General features: G+C 44.5%; 1 long non-coding RNA gene across 1 annotated transcript in view; it reads left to right on the top strand.

Moving 5' to 3' along the window:
* The window catches only part of LOC121140555, a 55,171-nt gene that overhangs the window by 25,594 nt on the left and 9,834 nt on the right, over window positions 1-19,743 (top strand). Inside the window, exon 2 of the long non-coding RNA XR_005877467.1 lies at window positions 15,654-15,686. This is a non-coding gene — a long non-coding RNA (uncharacterized LOC121140555). The remainder of the gene's footprint in view (window positions 1-15,653; window positions 15,687-19,743) is intronic.

The raw sequence follows: 19,743 nt of genomic DNA, 5'->3' as shown, positions 1-19,743 counted from the left end.
GTGGGATTAATGCATCACCTTCTGGGCTACTGATGACATCTGCTCCTTTGGGGGATTCTGGATCCTACTGGCAGGGGTAAAGGACAGAATGAACAAGCTCAGTTGCTCCATGCCTGCAACATCTGGATGGGACAGGAGCACAAGGAAGATTATTTTGGTTTTACCCTCTCACTGTTGTTAGCTTAATTGCTGTTTATTTGGAAGAACAGAGCAGACAATAACAAAATTAACAAAAAAAAGACTAGAATTGAATTTCTTTTCAAACACAAGCAGTTGGCAAAACAAGCCCATTAGTGGGGTGTGGGGTGTGGGTGGGGGCTTTGTACCAATGTGCTTGTTCTCGAGACCTCTCCAAGACTTCCAGTGGATAGGGACATAGTGCTGTGGTGACACAAGCAGGGAATTATTGGACCCTTCCCAAGAGGGAGGATGGGTAGGTGGTTCTGTGTTGTGGTTGTTATGATTTGGATGTGAAATGTCTCCCACAGGCTTATGTGCTAAACATAAGGTCTCAGCTGATGGCTGTTTTAAGAGGTTGTAGGGGACTTCAGGTAGTGGGGGTAGGTAGAGGAAGTAGGTAACTGGGTTGTGTGTCCTTGGGGATATGTTGTCATTGGTGACTTCCTGTCATACTCTCTGCTATGACAGCACTTCTAACTACACACACTGGCTACTATGTATACCAATGCATACAGCCAATCAACAGTGGATTGAACACTCTGAGACTATGAGCCAAATATGTCCTTCTTCCTTTTAAGTTTTCCTGTCAGGTACTTTGCTACCAGCAACACAAAACTCCAATGCAATTGTCTGCTTCAGTGCCTTTCTCTTGAGAAATATTTTTGAGTTCAGTGTACATGGACAGGGCATGCTGAACTCGCTAATAGGGGTGAAAAGGATGGTCACTCTGTCCTAGTTATAAAATGAAAACAAAAACTTCCTTCAAGCAAGTGACTCCCACAGCATGCTTTTGACAGTTGGAAAGCGTGGGAATATTGCAAAGACCAGAAACTCCACATGGTCCTTATGGCTTCCTTCTAGGTTTCTTCTTTCTTTCCTTCTTTTCCTTCTTTCTTTTCTTAAGATTATTAAATTTATTTACTTAGTACCATCTCTAGGCTTGATTTTTTCAAGTGATTTCTTAAAAATTATACAAATTTATGGGTAACAATCTAAAGTTTCCATATGCATATGCCTTATGTAATGGTCGAAATCAGAGTAACGAGCGTACCTATAACCTCAAACCTTTATCCTTTCTTTGTGGTGAGAACATTCAAACTCCTCTGGTTTGCTTTCTTTCTTTCTCCTCCCTTTTTTGAGACAGGATTTCATGTATCTCAGACTAGCCTTGACCTTGAACTTTTGACCTACCTGTTTCCACCTCCTGAAAAGGAGGTGACATGGCTGTGTCACTGTGCTTTATACATGCTGGAGATCAAACCCAGGACTTTATGCATTTTTGAGAAACTACTATACCAACTGAGCTATATCCTTAGCCCTATTATGCATTAATTTTTTTAATTAAAAAATTTTCATACAATATATTTTAATCATGTTTTCCTCCCTATTTACCCAAATTTTATGCTCTGTCTCTCTGTCTCTCTCTGTCTCTGTCTCTCTCTCTCCCTCTCTCTCTCTCAAAATAATGAACACTAACAATAAAAACCATAAAAAGAAAACAAAACCAAAATACACAACAAACAAGAAACTCCAGACATAAAACTGAAAATCAAAACAAACAAAAGACAAATAAAATAAGGTGCCCAAACAAAGCAAAGCAAAATGAAGTCCACAGACATACCACTATGTTCATTTCGTGTTAGCCAACTATTCATGTTTATGGGCCTTCCTGGAGTATGGGTGATATACCCAGTGAGACTCCATTGGAAATAACTGATTTTTCCTTTTACACTTGGTATCCATTGCAAATAGCATTTTTGGTTAAGGGTGAAACCCCATGTCTACTTCCTCCTTTCAATTATTATTGTTAGTGAGAATTACCCTATTGAGTAATGGAACACCAGAACTTATTCCTACTTTCTAATTAACCAACTGAACCACCAATCCCTTTCTCCGAAGTCATCCAGCTTCAGATCATTTTGTTCGTGAACAAGATTATTGGCTGCTCTGTGTCGTCTTACAGGGCACATGTGGAGCCAGGGGTTTTGGCAGAATTGGCTCTGGGAGTAAGATACACAAGGAAGATCTTTCTAGGTGGGAACCTATAGCTAGTTAAAATGCATTGGAATCCCTCCAGATATGGAGGTGTCCAAAGTAGTAGGCACTTACTTGTGACTTGCCAGGATACTAGTGTGCTTCTTTAGAAAGCTGACTGCATGCTCCTGAGCTTACTGAGTTGTCTGTGAGGAGATGACACTGAAGTTGCTTCTCAGACAGCTTCACCTACCACCCTGTGAGCTCCTGTCCTTAGTTAGAGTGTGTTTTGTGCTGAGCACACTGTTGGCTATTCTGAAAGTTTGTTCAGTGGCTGGAAGAGGTATAACATGCACCGTCCCTCAGGGAGAGAACTGCTGAGCCAGAAGTATTCAGCCCACAAGCAACCTATGTTTGCTTGGGACCGCCAGAGTCTGGAGGTGCCTTGGATGACCAACTTATCTCTTGGAGTAACAGTAACAAATTTACCTTTGGCCCAAAGTGTAGCCTGGAAAATGCATTTCCTCATGGGTGTGTTTGCTGAGTGAGCAGCTGACCTATGCTGCCTGTGTTTTAGCCTCAGAAGATTGTTTTCAATAAGCATTTCTGTGTGGGAAGCATCCTGGGTAAAGGCCACAGAAGATATTCCTGATGGCCATTTTCTGAGGAGTTTGAAGGCAACATGTAAATAATCCTGTGAGACAGGTGCCAAAGGGACAGCTTTGACATTGGAGCTACCCTTCTGTCTGGCAGCCCTGTCCTTGAATGACAGAGGATCTCTGGGAGATATTTGCAGAAGTCAACATATACCATATCAGCTGAGCATGGTAGCTCATGCCTGTATTCCCAGAGGCTGGGGCCAGCCTTGGTCACACAAAAAGTTCCAGACTAGCCTTAGCCTTAGCCTTAGCAATATCACTCCTCTATACCTCACAATAGAAGAACTATGCATGTTGCATCATCTGAGGTTCGCATGTCCTTTGCCTGACACTGTGATAGAGATTATAACAATGGCCTATTGTGTCCCACCTTCTGTAATCCTTTCACTGTGTGATGCCCCTACCAGTCTCATTAGGGAGTGGAGCCTGACTCTGTTTATTGAATACGGACAGGCTATGATTGCTTTGATGAGCACAATAGGGAGGGACGTAGTTCAAGTTCTGCAGCCTCAAGGGCCTCTGTAACCCCCATTCCACTTCCTCAGGACCTGAGACCTCTATGGTAGGTGAAAGTCGAGTAGACTGCAGGGAGCCCAAGGCTTCTCAGACAACAGGCAGTGCAGGTCACCAGCTAGTCATGAAGTTAAGGCTGTCCTAAACCAGCCAGCTCAACCCAGCCATCAAATGAACTCAGAGAACTATGAGGGAATTTTCCAGGCAGTCCACAACGCTGTGAGAAATAGCACATGGTTATTGGAAGTCACAAACCATTGGGTTGCTTTGTTATTCAGCAGATGAATCCTGGAGTGGATATATTTGGCTATGTTTTTAAACGAACTATAGAAATGATCCCTGAAAGTATAGTCTTTGGCTATGTTTTTAGAGAGAATTGTCCTAGTCAGTTTCCCACCACTCTATCTAACACCTGAGATTATCATCTTATGAAGGGAAAAGGCTTATGGAGTAGGCCCATTGTTCTAAGGCCTCTGGAAGATATGCTGGATGGCAATGATGGAGAGAGGGGGCAAACTGCTTGCTTCATGGCCAGAAAACAAAAAATAGGAAGAAAAGGGCTAGGAACCCACTGTCTCCTTCGGATTATGCCCACAATGAAATAAAGACTAGTCTACCCAATCCCATCACTCTCCCACCATGACATCCTTAACCTCCACCCAAAATGATGTCTTTCCAATTGTTCATTCTCCTACTTCTCTGCCTTAGCCTACTCCTTAACCTGCGCATCTTACCAAGCTCAGGTGATTACTATTAAGTAAAGTCAGAAGCTATTAGCTCAGTGACACCAGAGGCAACCATACAATAATGGATGTACTTATGTGAGGTGGTCAAAGCCACTTAGCCTCCAGTGTAGGAAACAGCCTGACAGTTTCTGCCCTATTGTCCATTCTAGAAACAAATCATGTCACTATAGACCCCTGGTATACTCGGCAGCAATCCGAGTTGACCTGATGTATCAGCACTTTTTGTGGCTATTTGGAGTAAAAAGCAAGAACACCCCTTCCTTGAGTCTGTGGGTAAAGGTGCTGCCTTCCTGTCATTAACACGTTTCTGGATTTTGTCACATTTGTCAGGGTTTCTGAAAGGTCACATAAAACACAGGGCATTCAGATAACACTTGGTATCTGTCTTAGTGTTCTTTCTATGAAAAGGCAGCATGACCAAGGCAACTCTTAACAGAAAACATTGAATTGGGAGCTTGCTTACAGTTTCAGAGTGCTAATCTGTTATCGTCATGGCAGGAGCATGGCACTGAAGTAGTATCAGAGCTACATCCTGATCTGCAGGCGGTAGGCAGAGAAAGACACTGAGCCTGGTATGGACTTTTTGAAACTTCAAAGCTGACAGCTAACAGTATACTTCCTCCAACAAGGCCACACGTACTCCAACAAGGTCTTACCTCCTAATTCTAATCTTTCTCAAATAGTGTCACTCTCTGGTGACTAAGCATTCAAATAGATGAGCCTCTGGGGGGGGGTCATTCTTATTCAAACCACCACAGTGTCTTTCCTCATCTTCCAGGAGTAAGGGTTACAAATGAAAACCCTACAAGTGTCCTTGGTATTGCTCCATGGTGCAGGGTCATACTCTCTCGTTCTTTTACTTAGTTATTCATTCACTCGTTAATTTGTTCACTGTTACTCATTCAATCGTTTACACACTCATTTACACACTTGTTCATTCGCTCACTCACTGAACTTAGTGCCAAGTGTGTTCTTTTACATTCTTAAGATGCAGCAAAGTATGAATCTAACCCCAACCCTAACTCTTCTATTTGACTGGGTAAAGCAGACAGCATGCACACATGTATACATATACACATACAAAAATGGGTGAAGAAGGTTGGGACACACTTGTGCATTAATGATGGAAATAAACAGAAGAGCTAGAACCTAGAACCCTGCCTGGATCATTTGTAAGTAAGTGAGTCAAAAGGAATAAGTGACTAGAAAAGATGAGAGTGAAGCCTGGTTTTAGGTCATCAGGGGAAGGGTCCACAGAGGGTAGGCATAAGAGGAAGAAAAACAGTTAGGCAAAGGGAACAGCTAGTACAGAGGCTTTGAAATGGACAGAGTTTGCCAGTTTGAAACCTGGCAGAAAGATGACCTCCACGGAGAGTGCTCCAGGTTGATGTGAGAAAATGGCTAGGAGCAAGGAACCTCTGAAGCTAGTTCTTGCCTGGCCTCATATAGCAAGAGACCAGAAGAAATATTGTTCTTATCCAAGAGGAGGCCATTGGGAACTTCAGGCACAGTAGTGTTGTCATCAACACACATAAAGGGTATCTTGGGGTTCTGTGGGAAAGGGTCTAGAGAGACAGAGTCAGGGAGACTGGGAGGTAAAAGAGAGGGGAGGCAGCTAGGAGTTTTTGAAGTGATTTGAAAAAGATATCACCGTGGCTGGAGGATATAATGGGACCAAGGAAAAGAAAAGAAAAGACTACAGGTGAGGTGCACTTTGGACACTGTATTCAAGGATTGCTGATGAGGTTGAAGGAAAGAAGAGCAAGGTGTCTCCTGCCTGGAACCATTGTAGAAGAAGCAGATACACATACATCCTTTCCGTGTCTGATGTCTATGAGGTATCCATTTGTGCATGCTGCAGTCACTGAAAAGTCGACAGTGGCCATCAGGGAGCCAGTTGTTACCATGGAGGATTGTTGTGGTCAATAGTATTATTCAGATTTTGGGGAGCAGAGGAGCTTATTCACAGTAGTAATTTTCTAAGACTCTGGAGAGATGTGGCTCACATGGTAAGCTGCTTGCTTTTACAAGCAAGAGAACCTGAGTTTAATATGCAGAATTCATTGTAAAGTCAGGCATGGTGGAGCACACTTGCAATTCCAGTGCCGGGAAGGTAGAGATAGATTCCTGGAGCCAATGTCCAGCTAGCCTAGCTTATGTAACCAGCCTCAAGTTCTGGTGAGGATCTCATCTAAGTCACATGGGGCTCTTTTTAATGTTCTCAGAACACTAAAGATGGTGGGGAGGCATTTCTAGTTTTCCAAGACAACAGCTCTCCTAAAAGGCTCAGTACCACCATTTTTTTAAAGGAAGATCACATGGGAATGCACAAACAAGGCTGCGTTGGTAGTAGAGGCAGCTGTCCCTGCATGTGGCATCTCCAGGAGTCATTCCGCTATTCCTGCAGGTTTAAACACAGCGGGGCTAATAGCATGAAGGACTCTAAGGGTGAGACTGGCCAGCATGAGACTCTTGTCTTCCTGAAGTCTCTGAGTTGACCTGGAGTGTATGTAGGATTGATGCAGTTGAGTGAGAGAGACCTGGATTCCTCTCACTCATCCTTCTTGTCAGCTCTTGGGAAATCAATGTTGTCGTGAGGGTGGGGTGGAATACCTGGTTCAAACATTCTTTCATTTTGCTGAGGATGCATGTCTGGAAAACAAGTGTCATGGAATTCCACTCAAAACCAAGACTTTTTGGCATTTTTGAAAACTTTCATACTATGGCCCAGATTTCAGAACAGGAAGCTCATTGCCATGATTCATTCACCCGAGTCACACAGCCTGGGATACAGCATGTTTTGACCCAAAGTACAGCTAAAACAGGAGTCCTTTGCTTTCAGCTCTGTTAGGACTACCCTGCCCTTTCCACCAATGACTCCCAGGTACTGCCTATTCAAGGGTCTTGTGTCATCCTAGATTTGTTCCCTCATATCTGAACATGTTCCCTTTCTAGTTGAAAACTTCCATGTGGAAGACGTTTTACCTACCTCTTTGTGATACTGCAAGAAAGAACTTTGTAACTCTGCTGAAGTAGAACAGATGCTTCAGGAGTTTCTTGCAGGAGAAAAGCTTGAGATGACCCAGATGTTGAGTTCATTTTTGAGAGGCAGATGACAAATCAGACTTGGAGAAGTTTGCCAGTCAGTGGAAATGAATTGAGGAAGCAAGCTTGCTGCAGCGTGATATAATCATATATTTTATTTAAATCTAAAAGTTACAAGTTACATTTTGTAGTCCACAGCAATCCCAGGATTCCAAGGTGGCAAAAGCAGATGTGAACTGAGGATAGAACCTTCTTGAGCATAAAGAACAATGGCTTCTTGCTTTTCTCTTATGTCCTAGAGACCAAGGATGGTGAGCACCTTCAAGTGGTGCTGGCCTCTGGGCACTCCCCATGTCTTCAGTTTATTTCAAGAACCAGTTCTTGATGGTATGGTGGGTCTCTAGGCCATCACTGTGGCTGTGGGAGATAGTACACTGAGTCTCCTCCACACCTCTCCTTACAAAGGATGGGCTGGCATGACCCTAGGCTCTAGATCTATCAAGACTCCCTGTTATGACTTAGGCAGGTTGTATGTTTAAGTCTTTTAAAGCATCATGTATAATTAAAGTATAATTTTGATATTGGTTGAATGGGAAGCACTTGGTATCGAAAAGAGAGGGCTCTTGCCATGAAAACCTGTCTGAAAAAGAAACTGGCAAAAACTATTTGAAAAATTAATTTGGTAGATTAAGAAACAGATTCATTGTTGTTATTTCTTGTGTATGTTTTACCAGCATGTGCACTGTGTGGACATCTGGTGCCTGAGGAAGCCTGAAGAGGGTGTCACATCCCCTGGAGTTAGAGTTACAGACAACAGTGAGCTGCTATGTAGGAGCTGAGGACTTAATCTTAATCCTCTGCAAGAGCATCTGGTGTTCTTAGCTGCCAAGTCACCTCTCCACCTCCTGGAAGACAATTTTTATTGGGAGAAATGTAATTGACAAAGTTTCTCTCCAAAATAAAACACCTCTGCATCCTGCAGGTTGTTATTAGCTATCTAGCTGTCATTAGAGAGTAGAGCATCTGGCAGAAGCCTGAGTGACTTCCACAGATTGAGCAGAGAGCCACCCTGGAAAAGTTCATTCCTGCTCATGCAGCACACAGATACCTATATACACATTCACATGAGCACAGATATGTATGTATGTCAGCTCAGGGCATAATGAAGGCCCACCGAAGGGACTGATGGGATCTGCTGGTATCTTTAAGGACTGAGACCTAGGAATAGAGAGCTGGATTCACAGCTATGAGTAGACTTCTCTTCCAGAGGACTTGAGTTCGTTTCCCATCACCCATAGTTGAGTGGCTCATAACTGCTTATAGCTTTGACTCCAGAGGGATCTGATGCTTTGTCTTCCACAGGCCCCTGCACTCATGAACACATATCCAGCCCCTAAGCAAACAAAAAATGAAAATAAAATCTTTAGAGACGTGTGACCTGATAAAAGGAAGTGAGATTGAAGGACATACCCTTAGTGGGGATTTGGGTACCTTGACCCCATTTCTCTCTTTCTGTCTTCTAGCTGCCATGATACAAATGGCTTGCTCCATGATGCACTCCCTGTCATGATACTGCCACTCTAGGACCTAAAAGCAATGGAGTCAGCTAACCATATATTGGACCCTTTAATGGTGAGCCAAATAAATCACTTAAAGTGGTTTGTCTCCAGTACTTTGGTCACAGAGATAATTATGTTTAACACAACCTGATGTCTATCACTGAAATTCATTGTAATTTCATGTGGTCCACAGAGGTACTACTCTCCACCTGTCCAAGCCATCACATCTGCCCAGCTTCTGAATGAAGTCCCTTGCACTATGCCTAAACACCCCTCATCTCAGGGAGTCACCAAGAGGGTTTTATTGCACACTATTAATACAGTTTTCCATCACCACACCCGAAAGCTACCTGCTCATGAAGGAAGAAATCATTATTTCCCCAGAGCCTGGCTGACCTCTGGAAGTTGTCACCACCACACTATTCTGCTGCCAAGAAAGCTTAGCTATGTGTTTGCAGGCCAGACATCTGGATCCTTCCTACACAGTTCAGGGATCCACCCCTTCCTTGCTTTGCTTCAGGAACCAACATCTCTGTTCCTGTGCACATGAGGCAAATGCCTCCTGGCTGGGACAAGCAGGGACCAAGGTCTGGACATGGCCCACCTGCCCTTGAGGCACGTTGGCTCTGAGAACTCTCTTTGCTTCCAGGACCCACATTCTTGGAAGAGTGCCCTTCCATCCATTGCCAGGACTTCCTAGTGTCCCTGCCCACCACACCCAGCACCTGCCCTAATCACCTACCCCTAGCACTTCCCATATGATTCTATAAGAGAGGTGGGGGCTACGGGAGTCAGGCCAGGAGAGTGAGTGATGTTATGCCATGAGAATAGCCACATTATGGGTAAGGCCATATCCACGAATGTAGGGACACTTCTAGCCAGCTCCATGACAACTGTAGTCAGAGTCCCAGTTTCACCTGAATAAAAGCCTTAACACAGAGTTGTCAGGACAGCTTTGGGGAAGGTGCCTGGGAGAGAAGAAACCCAACTTTCCTCTGGAGATGGGTTTCCTGGCTTTGTCATCATGTCCTGTGAAGGGAGAAAGACCAAAGCTGAAGGGCCTGCCCAGACTTCTTCCTCTGGCACCCCTTTGTGATCCTGCTTCCAGAACCCGAGTTTGCCTAGTGTAATCTCTGACTAGACCAATATGGCTACTCTCTTTTCTCTGGTAAGGCCAGATCCGAAGGGGGTTGGGAATATAGCATATCTACCAGAACAGAAGGTTGACAGGCCCCTTATGCCTGCCATTTCTGTGAGTAACTTGCCCAAATTCATTAAGTTCCCTTACTGACAGCAGCGACCAGATTTTTAAATGTGTCTCCTACCTCTGGCAAGTCTCCTGTCACCGTGTGTGGAAGCTGCTTTCAGAATCTCATTGGGAGAGAACTCTATTTGCTGAGAAAGCATTTGAGAGCAAGGCTGAGCCTACCCTCTGACTCTCTCCTGTTGGGGTTCAAGGTCAGATGGTCTAAGTACTCCTGAACAACAAATTTGGAAGGTCATTGAGAAGAACTGAGGAGACAGCAGAAGCTGCCATGACCATAGGATGTCACCACATAGGCCACAAACTTACCAAAGATTTTTGAAAGTACTTTCACAGACCCAGGGAATAGTCAGTAAGCTCACAAAGGGGTATGCAATACTCACAGTATCTGCAGGATCCACAAGCATCAGGGAGAAGTAAATTAATATGAAAGTAAACATTACTGCATACGCACTAACAGAGTTGAACTTTATGAATAGACTGCAGAGGTTGTTGATAAGACTGTGGGGTCCTGGGAGCTGTACCTTACTGGTGGAAAGGTGAGGTACTAGCATCACCTTTGAAAGCTCTTTAGGCGTTTCTTAGTCAGTTGAGCACTAAGTGTCTTTTATTACTGTGCAACCCTATCCTGAGATGTTTATTTGAGAAAAATGAAGTTATGTCTGTAACACATGGTGGCTCCTGACAGATCTATTCACAATAGTTCTCAGCTGGACATAGTCTTACTGTCTAACAGAAGGAAAATGGATAAAGAGTTATGACAGCTGTTGTGCGGCTTTACAACACTGATGTTCAGGCAACTCTCCTTTTGCCTCAGTATTCTGAATGAGCTCAGAGAGGCAGTAACCCTGATTAGCTGCTGTGGGCATTTTTGCTGTGCCTGACTGGTGTACCAACATGGTTACAAGTGTGTTGACATAGCCTGAGAAGTTTGAAGTGTGGAGGACATAAACCAGCCATAGCTAGATGGGTATAAAAAACAGGTCTCTTCTCAGCGTAGATAATCAGGAAAGTCACCTGGAGGAAAGATATTTACACAGAGTTGAGAAGATCCATGGGGATTAGTCGGAAATGAGAGGTGGGCCAGCCTGCAGATGGAAGAACAGAGAATCTTCTACAGAGGACAGTGAGAGGAGGAGTCTGGGGCTCTGGGGTGGTCAGAGAATGAAAGAATGGCCCTCTCCCAGGTCTTCAAGAGCTCTTAGTACCCACACCCAAGCTACCCAGATCTTTAGAAGAACCAGAAAGTTGTTTTCAGCTGGGTAAGTGACAGTTCAGAGTATTGTGACTTTACAGATGGTTTTCTTCTGCCGTCAACCATGAGAAGTACCTTTGTTTCAATCATGTCTTTTATCAAAGTGAAGGAGGGAATTACAAGGAAGTTCTAAGAGTGGCCTCAGCCCTGGACAGTTTCCATAGCCTTTCTTTCCTGCTCCCAGGAATAGCAGACCAGCACGCTGGGGAACAACATCTTGAGATCAGGAGGGATAGTCAGAAGAGACTGGGTTTTGTTTCCTCTTTAAGAAGTGCATCTTTCAGAGCTTTGGCCCAGGGGACCATATGAACTTGGGACTTGAAAACCTGGTGGTTGGCTCTTTGGGGTCCTTCACTTAAAGCATGGAACACAGCCACAGAGATCTCACTCTCTTGAAAGTTTCCTGAGCCTTGGGTGACAAACTCCCCATGAACCCTAGGCTGTCCATCCATGAATAATAATCTTTCTTTGTAACCTGCTGAGTCTGTAGCGCATCAGCTCTGGTTACAGGAAATACAATAGGACAAAGGAGGTACAAAGGGAAGGGATAGGACTCCCTCTTGATTTTCTGCCCTACTAGGTTTGGTTCCCACTCACCTGCAAATAACTGGTGCTTGGTTTAAGTGCTTAGGGCTTAGTCCTGTTATGCATGGGAGATTCTAGGTGTGCTGGGACCACAGCAAACAGGGAGACAGGGTGGGCACTGTTATTGTTAAGAAAGGGATAATGGACGTTGGACCAGCACCTCTTGCTCATTTGTCTCTGAGTGTCCCAAGATGCCATATATCCTGTGCTGGGGCTGGCAAAAACCTTAGAGTGGACAGGTCATCTAATTCACATGTGTATTTATTTCATGAATGATATTTTCTTCCTCACATTCCCTGTCTTTTACTCCCTCATATCAGGTGCATTTGTGGTGGGCTTGTGACCCGCCTTTTTTTCTGGCTGGAGTTTCTGGAGGGGTCTCTACTATGGAAGAGACAAGAAGAAGTGATAGTAGACAGGAAGAGAGCAATGGCTGCTTCTGCCTCAGTGAGAAGGGGCTTGAGGTGCAGAAAGTGGGTCTTGTTGCTGTTAAAGTGTGAGATGAGGAATTTTCCCAGGGTGGTCCAGCTCTGCCTCTAACATGCCAGTGGTCAGCACAAGACTGCTTAGAGCACAACATCTTTGGGTTCTACAAAGAATTGCCACCTGAATGTGTTTGTACCTCCTTAAAAATTGTATCCTAGGGATTGGTTCACTCTTATTCTGACCCTGACAGTTATTGTCAATAGCATCTCAATCACCCCCCCATACATTTCTCACTTCGGAAAAAATAATACTCAGAGAGCAATGATTTGACAGTTCTAGAGATACCAAGTCCAGATACTTGCATCCTGGACTGGGGGAAAAGGGCCATGCCTCAGTCTGGAGAGAGCTGTGGAGGCTGTACTATCCTGATGTCTGCGGAGTCTGTATTGTGAGGAGGCCATGTCATAATGCAGCTGAGACCCTCCACCATTTCCTGGGGACCAGTGTGGACATCCTGAACTCTTTTGTAACCACAGGTAATAGGTGATCCCTAGCTTAAAAAATACACCATGGCAGAAAGACCCTGTGTCAAGGTAGTGTGCTGGGTCCTGGGTCTGGAATCACTCTGAGTGGCTTTCCACTGGAGCAACCTAAAAAAATGCTGGGCTTCTTGGCCAGGACCTGGCTAAGGGGCCTGAGACCCTTTCCATCAGAACATAGATCTATGCTGTTCCTGGTTATGTCCTAAGGAAATGTTCTGAAGGAATGAGAGCCATTTGTATTAGTGTTTGGTTTCCTTTTCAAGTCATCTGCTCGTGGTCCGTAAAATGGTTCTTCGGCTTTCCTAGCTGTTTGGCACAGGGATTCTACACTGTCACTCAAGTCCTAAGGATTTTTAAAAGAGGGATGAGGAAGGAGCGTGTCCCCCAGTAGAGTATCTTCCCAAGGGGACAGATGTGGGCAGGGGAAAGAGGAGGGTTTAGGTCTCCCAGGCAGGAGCTTGGAATGAGGTCTCAGACCGGCATTAGGTATCCACGAGTTGGGGCGTGGGCACCGGGGTCCAGGCTGCTTTGCCTCAACATTCATCTCTTCCCATTTCCCACATTCCTTGGATGCTGGCCCGGGGAACAGTCTTGCTTTTTGGTTAAACCTCAGCTGATTCCATCTGTGGTTTGGGAACAAGTTTCACAAAAGAGAAATGTGCTGAAAATGCAATAACAGACCATGACAAGTGCTTTCCTCCCATCATTCAGAAGACAGGAGGTCAAGTGGCTGGTGAAACTCAGTGGTGTGTTTCCAGGGGCCTTGATTGGAGGCCAGGCTACAGTGGCTTTCATGTTAGTACTGGCCTGAGTCAGGAACAGATGGCTTCCTCAGAGAAACAATAGTCTGCAGTAGGGTTCCACAGGCCTCACTGCCTTTTGCCAAGGACTTTCTGGAACCGGATGACCTCCTGTACCCGAGAGGTCTTGAGTCGCTGGCCCTCCCTTTCCAGTCCACTGCTCCCCTATTCCATCCTATCCAGGTTCCTGGCAAAACTCCTGCCATCCAGCAGGAGCCGAACCAACAGCAACCTCTCTGCCCTCAGCTTGTGTGAAAGTGGAGGGTTAACATGGGAAAGAGCCTCTGGCATTTGAGGTGCCCAATCCCATAGGATGGATGTACCCATAGGGTGATAACAGGACTCTAACTGATGAGAGGAGGCTCGGGAAAAGCTCCTGCCAATTCTACCCACGTGCCAATTCTACCCACATACCAAAATTTGTTCTGGAATTTCACTGAGCCACCAGTGTCATGCAACAGCTCTAGAAGTTCCTCTATTGAAGCAAAACCCCTAAGTTAACCTACACCATTCAACTTAAAACCATGATGCTCAAATAATGATGTACTCATCACTCACCCCTATTGAACCTGGCAATGGATGGATCAGCCCCCTAAATACTAGTCCTTAAATATTGTTTTGTTGAGACAGGGTTTCTCTGTGTAACCGTGGCTGCCCTAGAACTTGCTCAGAAGATCAAGCTGGCCTAGAGCTCACAGAGATCTGCCTGCTTCAAAGGCATGCCCCACCACTGTCTGGCTAGTCCTTAAATATTAATTCTCCTCTGTTGACAAAGATGTGGGGAAAATTATGAACCAACAAACAACAAAAAAGTACAAGGGTCCCAAGATAAAGACTGGGCAGGTAGTGGTGGTGCATATCTTTAATCCTAGCACTTGGGATGCAGAGGCAGGCAGATCTCTGTGAGTTTGAGGCCAGTCTGGTCTAAAGACAGAGTCCCAACACAGCTATGGCAACACAGAGAAACCATGTCTAAAAAAAAAAACCAAACAAAAATAGCATACCAAGATAAGGACTGAAGTCTAACTCCATATCACATTTTCTTATATTTTTGGTTGTAAGCCTAGCCTTTAACAGCTGAGCTCCAGCCCCCACATATGTTTTCTAACAACAATAATTCACTCATTGAAACTCATTGCATTTGGCAATTCAGTTATCAGGGCAATGTACTTTTGAACTACAAAGGGCAATTCTAACAAACCTTACATTAATTTTCAACAGGGTATTTTTGGTTCCCTAGAAGTGAATTTCTTGAGGTTTCCTGGATTATGTATAACTGAAGTTTTACAAAGATAAGCGGTACACCCACACTCTCAGGCACACTGTGTAATTCCAGCTGGTTCACAACCAAGTAAGCACTTATACGACTTTGCAGCCAGATGGTATCTGTCACATCTGCTCAGTGCATCCCAAGTGAAGATGCTGATGAGGGGGTGTGGCTAGATTCCAGAAAGGCTTTTCTTGTATTGTTACTACTGGAGAGAAATACCATGTGAGCCACATGTGTAACTTTAAACATTTTAAGGCTGGAGAGATGGCCCAGAGGTTAAGAGTACTGCCTGTTCTTCCAGAGGTTCTGAGTTCAATTCCCAGCAACCACATGGTGACTTACAACCATCTGTAATGAGATGCCTTCTTCTGGCATGTAGGCATGCATTCAGACAGAACACTGTATACATAATAAATAAACAAATCTTTAAAACATTTAAACATTTTAGCAGCAACATTCAAACAAAAAAGTAAGACTGACATGGTGCCTCATGCCAGTAATCCCAGTATTTGGAAAGCTGAAGCCAGCCTGAGCTACAATGTTAGACAATCTCAAAACACCCAAACCAAAGCAAATCAAAATTCCACAACTACATTACTTTTAGCAGTACATTTTCATTGACTTAATACATATAAAATAATATTATTTCAATAAGTAGCCAATAAAGGAGCCTTTTCATGCGTTCTCTTTTCATAGTCTCCTAAATTCAGTGTCTGTCTTACACATTTCAAGCATGCTTGCCTGGACAGAAGACTCTGAAGAATATATTTTACAAGCTATGATAAGTTTATATTTTCTGCTTTAGTAATTCTCTAACTAGTTTTGTTTCTTCCAGATTTGGGGGATTTGCTTGGTTCTTCATGTGAAGGTATGGTACAACACTAGATGTGCGTATGTCTGTATAGCATGTACAAGACATGTTTTGTGTGGGGGGCATATTAAGCATTGTCATCCTCTGCAGTAGGCATGATGAGAGGAAATGTTCTCTGTCCACAAGATGTAGAGGGCAGAGGCGCAACCATGATACAATGTGGGGCTCAGTGCCTGTAGGGGGATGGGAAAGGTACCATGGGATCTCAGAGGAGAGGGAATGAGAGTGTGGGAGGTCAGAAAAACAGCAGACTCCTACAGTGCAGTTAAGAAAGTCTGGTGACCATTCTCAGGGTGAAGGTGGTGAGGCATTGAATATCTGGGGAAACATACAGCTTTGTGTGGGACCCAGAGTGGGGTCTTAGAAAGGAGGTTCATAAACACAGTAATTGGGAGAGAGGCATCTGAGAGCCATTGCAGGGGAGGGTGGGACTGAGGTTGCATGCTGGATGACTTCTCCTGGGCGACTCCTGTACACTGACAAAGCCTATCAAGGAGAAGATGAAGAAAGGATTAGAGCAGGATGCAGGTTTGGGGCAAGGGGCACAGCAGAAGGTAAGGTTGGAAGTGACAGGAGTGGAGGCAACAGGGGATAGAGTGGGAGAAAGCCATGGTGGGATTTCCTTCTCTGCAAGCAGGAACAGTTATATGCTGTCAGTCTCTGAGGTCAGTTTGGGGCTTATGACAATGGGAAGAGAGCATAGTCAATGGACTCTTTGAGATGCATGGCTTTTCTAGCAAGGGGTGTTTGTGCCTTGGAGAGGTTAGAAAGGAGTGTTAACTGCTCAGTGATCCAGTTTGTACTGAGGTTTGAGTCTCTCTAGATACATATCCTGCCCTCAACAGTTCTGTTCCTACAGATTAGCCTAGGTTTTTCAAATCAATAGAGGAAGAGCAGAAGGAGAGATATTTCTGAGACTGGGGTTGGCAAGGTAGCCTGCAGGGAATGCTGGGCTGAGAGGGACCATCACAACAAACTCCTTTTCTTCAGCTATAGGACTTTGATGTAGCTTAAAGGTCACTTTGGCATCCTCTTAATGAATGGAAATTAATTCCTTTCTCTTTGCTTAACATCCTGACCCTTGTTATCAAGCACTTTCATGTGACATTTCTAAGATCAATTGAATTTCTCAACTTTTTTGGGGGGGTACTAATGAGGGCTTCAAAGGCTTTTCAAGTTATGGCTGTACTGCAATATTCTCTTTCCTTACCCTGCATCAAAATTTAAATAGACTCCAGTCATCACACTGCTTGTGTGCTGTTTGCAGTCCTTGATGGGAGAAGATTCCATCAACTCTGTTGTCCTTTGAAAAATGCTACAGGTCAGCCCTGGTGCATTTGAGTCATTTGGAATGATTCCAGGGTTGTTCTTGGCAACAGGCACCATGTCATGGCCAGAGCCCCCTGAAAGCATACAGTGGTGGTAGGACTGGACTAAGTCACTACACCGAACTTTCTGCTCTTTAGAGACAAAGGGTAAGGGACAGTCTTTAGGAATGGGTAGAAAAAGAGGCCATAAGGGGACTTCTAACTTCCTTCTTAAAGCAGAGAAACATTCAGTTTGATATCCTCTGTTCAGTTTTATTTGTGGAAGACAAGTATTTCTTCATGTGCTGGTCAGTTACTTTTCAACTTGACACAGCAAGGGTCAGCTTGGAAGAGGGAATCTCAGTTGAGAAAATGCTTCCATCAGATTGGCCTGTAGGCAAGCCAGTGAGGCATTTTCTTGATTAATGACTGAGGTGGGAGGGTCCTGGTCACTGTGGGCAGTTCCACCCCTGGGCAGCAAATAATTGTTTATGTAGTCTATCCAGATAATGGGAGCATGTGGATGTAGGGGAACATCATGGTTAGGGTGTTACTCAGCTTTTCATCACTGAGATGAAAAGCCCGGAAACTGTTTAAACAGATGGCTTTGTTTTATGATTTCATAGTCAACTAGCTCTATTGCTTTTAGGGCAGTGATGAGGCAGAACATCATGGTGGTGGGAGTATGTGGCAGAAGAAGCTGCTTGCCTTACGGTAGTCAACTAAAAGCAATGAGAGAGGAGAGGGGGTCCCCCACGACACATCCTTAGTAATCCACTCCTTCAACTGAGTCCTGCCTCCTGATTTCCCTCATTCTACAGTAGCCCATCAAATTTACCCATCAGTAGATTAATCCATTGAAGAAGTAGGAGCTTGCATAATTCAATCGTGTCTCCAAAGCCCCATCTCTGAACAGTGCTGCCCTGGAGACAAAGCTTTAACACACAAGTCTTGAGGACATTTCAGCTATCGGATATACATGGAGGCATATGAGATCCAGTGTGCTGCTCCTCCCTCCGTCCCTCATTTCTTCCTCCCACCCCGGAAGCCTTGAAGAGGCCTCATGTGGTGGTAGAGCCATCAAAATAAATAAAGCCACTGCATTGCCCTGGAGGAGTCTTCAAGGCTTGCAATTACATCTGGGTGAGCAGCACTCTCCATTTTAGCAGCCGGAAGAGTTGAGTGAGTCAGTAGTCTCCCTGTGACTTGGAAAACCTTTGTCATTGATCTGCTGATATCTTTTTGAACGCTGGTCCTTTCAAACACCTCTGAGCCTTTTTCCTGTGGGAGTACATAAAAAACCAACTCGAAGGGAATGATGACGCTGAGGGATTTTTCCCATTCATGAACGCAGAACCCAGACAGGGGGCACTGGGCCTTGCCTTCACTTTTCCCATCCTGTGTGGGGCTGCTAGTCCTGGAGCTCTGCCTTCCACCCCAGCAGAGGGGCCAGTGCTGCCAGTCACACAGGAAGTACCTCCCCTAGGCAGCTGTGGAGAGGATCACTCTGGAGAGACAGAGGGCAGTTCTGTGACCCCTGGGTATACACTGTAAAAGTCAGTATATTTTTCCTTCAGAATCTAAAAAAATTATAGCTAACGGTCACTTAATTGTGATTTTATGAATGAAATACAGTTTTCATAATGATGAGTAAAACTATTTACCTTTTGTACGGTTTAGTCATACTTCAGTGTCTGTCCTCCTGAACAACTGAAGCACACTATCTTAGCCTTGTACATAAACTGGCGTAAGCTGGGCTACTCATGCTCCCCTGAACTTAAGTTCTCTGTTCCAGAATACCCAGGAGGGCGAGTGGGGGAGGGGTGGTGAGTGACACAAGTCCAGCAGTGACATGTATTATTGCCTCTAGATTACATCTTTCTCTGTCTGCCCAGGGCCCATGAGCTCCATTCCTTATTACTGAGAAATAAATGGGATGACTAAAGCTTCTTAAGATTGATAAAAAAAAAAACAGAAAATAAGCAGGGTGGTGGTGACTCACACCTTTAATTCCAGCGCCCAGAAGGCAGAGGCCGGTGGATCTCTGTGAGTTCGGGGCCAACCTGGTCTCCAAAGCAAGTTCCAGGACAGCTAGGGCTGTTACACTGAAAAATCCTGTATTGGCAAAAACAAACAAACAAATAAAAAGAAAAAAATCCAAACAACCAGAAAATAACTAAATCAGCATAGTAACTGGATATTTTGCCACTTTCCTGGGACCTTTAGTGTTACCAGCAATTTGCACTGTCAGTTAATATGAGGGTAATGCCATCCTCCATCTTTGTCTCTGTCATTTTGGTCTTCAGTTTCCTTTTCCTTCCTATTGCACTGGCTAGGCCCTGCATTATAGTCTAACAGAAGTGGGGACTTCTCATGTGTCCAAACACCCAGTTTGCCATGAAGCAGGATGTTTTTGGTGCTGTAAAGTTGTGAAAGTTTCCTGATTTCTGGCTTACTTTGAATTTTATCATAAGTGCCTTCTGAACTAAAAAACAAACAAACAAACAAAAACATTTTGGTTTTCCCCTTTTTTCTGGTAATGTAGACTCTGGTTCTCTACATGGGAATACCAGTTATACTCACACCCACAATCACCCAGGCCTAGCCTATACACTTAGCCCAGAGAAAACACAGGCTCTCTTCTAAGTGCTACCTATACACCCTGCATCACCCAATAAACTAGGTATGTGAGAGAACTAAGGCAGATTATAGTTCAAGCCTCAGGCCTCATGGGAGTCCCTAGACTG

This window comes from Mesocricetus auratus, unplaced genomic scaffold (assembly GCF_017639785.1).
Source record: "Mesocricetus auratus isolate SY011 unplaced genomic scaffold, BCM_Maur_2.0 Super-Scaffold_100004, whole genome shotgun sequence".
Classification (NCBI taxonomy): Eukaryota; Metazoa; Chordata; class Mammalia; order Rodentia; family Cricetidae; genus Mesocricetus; species Mesocricetus auratus.
This window is presented reverse-complemented; position numbering and strand designations above follow the sequence as displayed.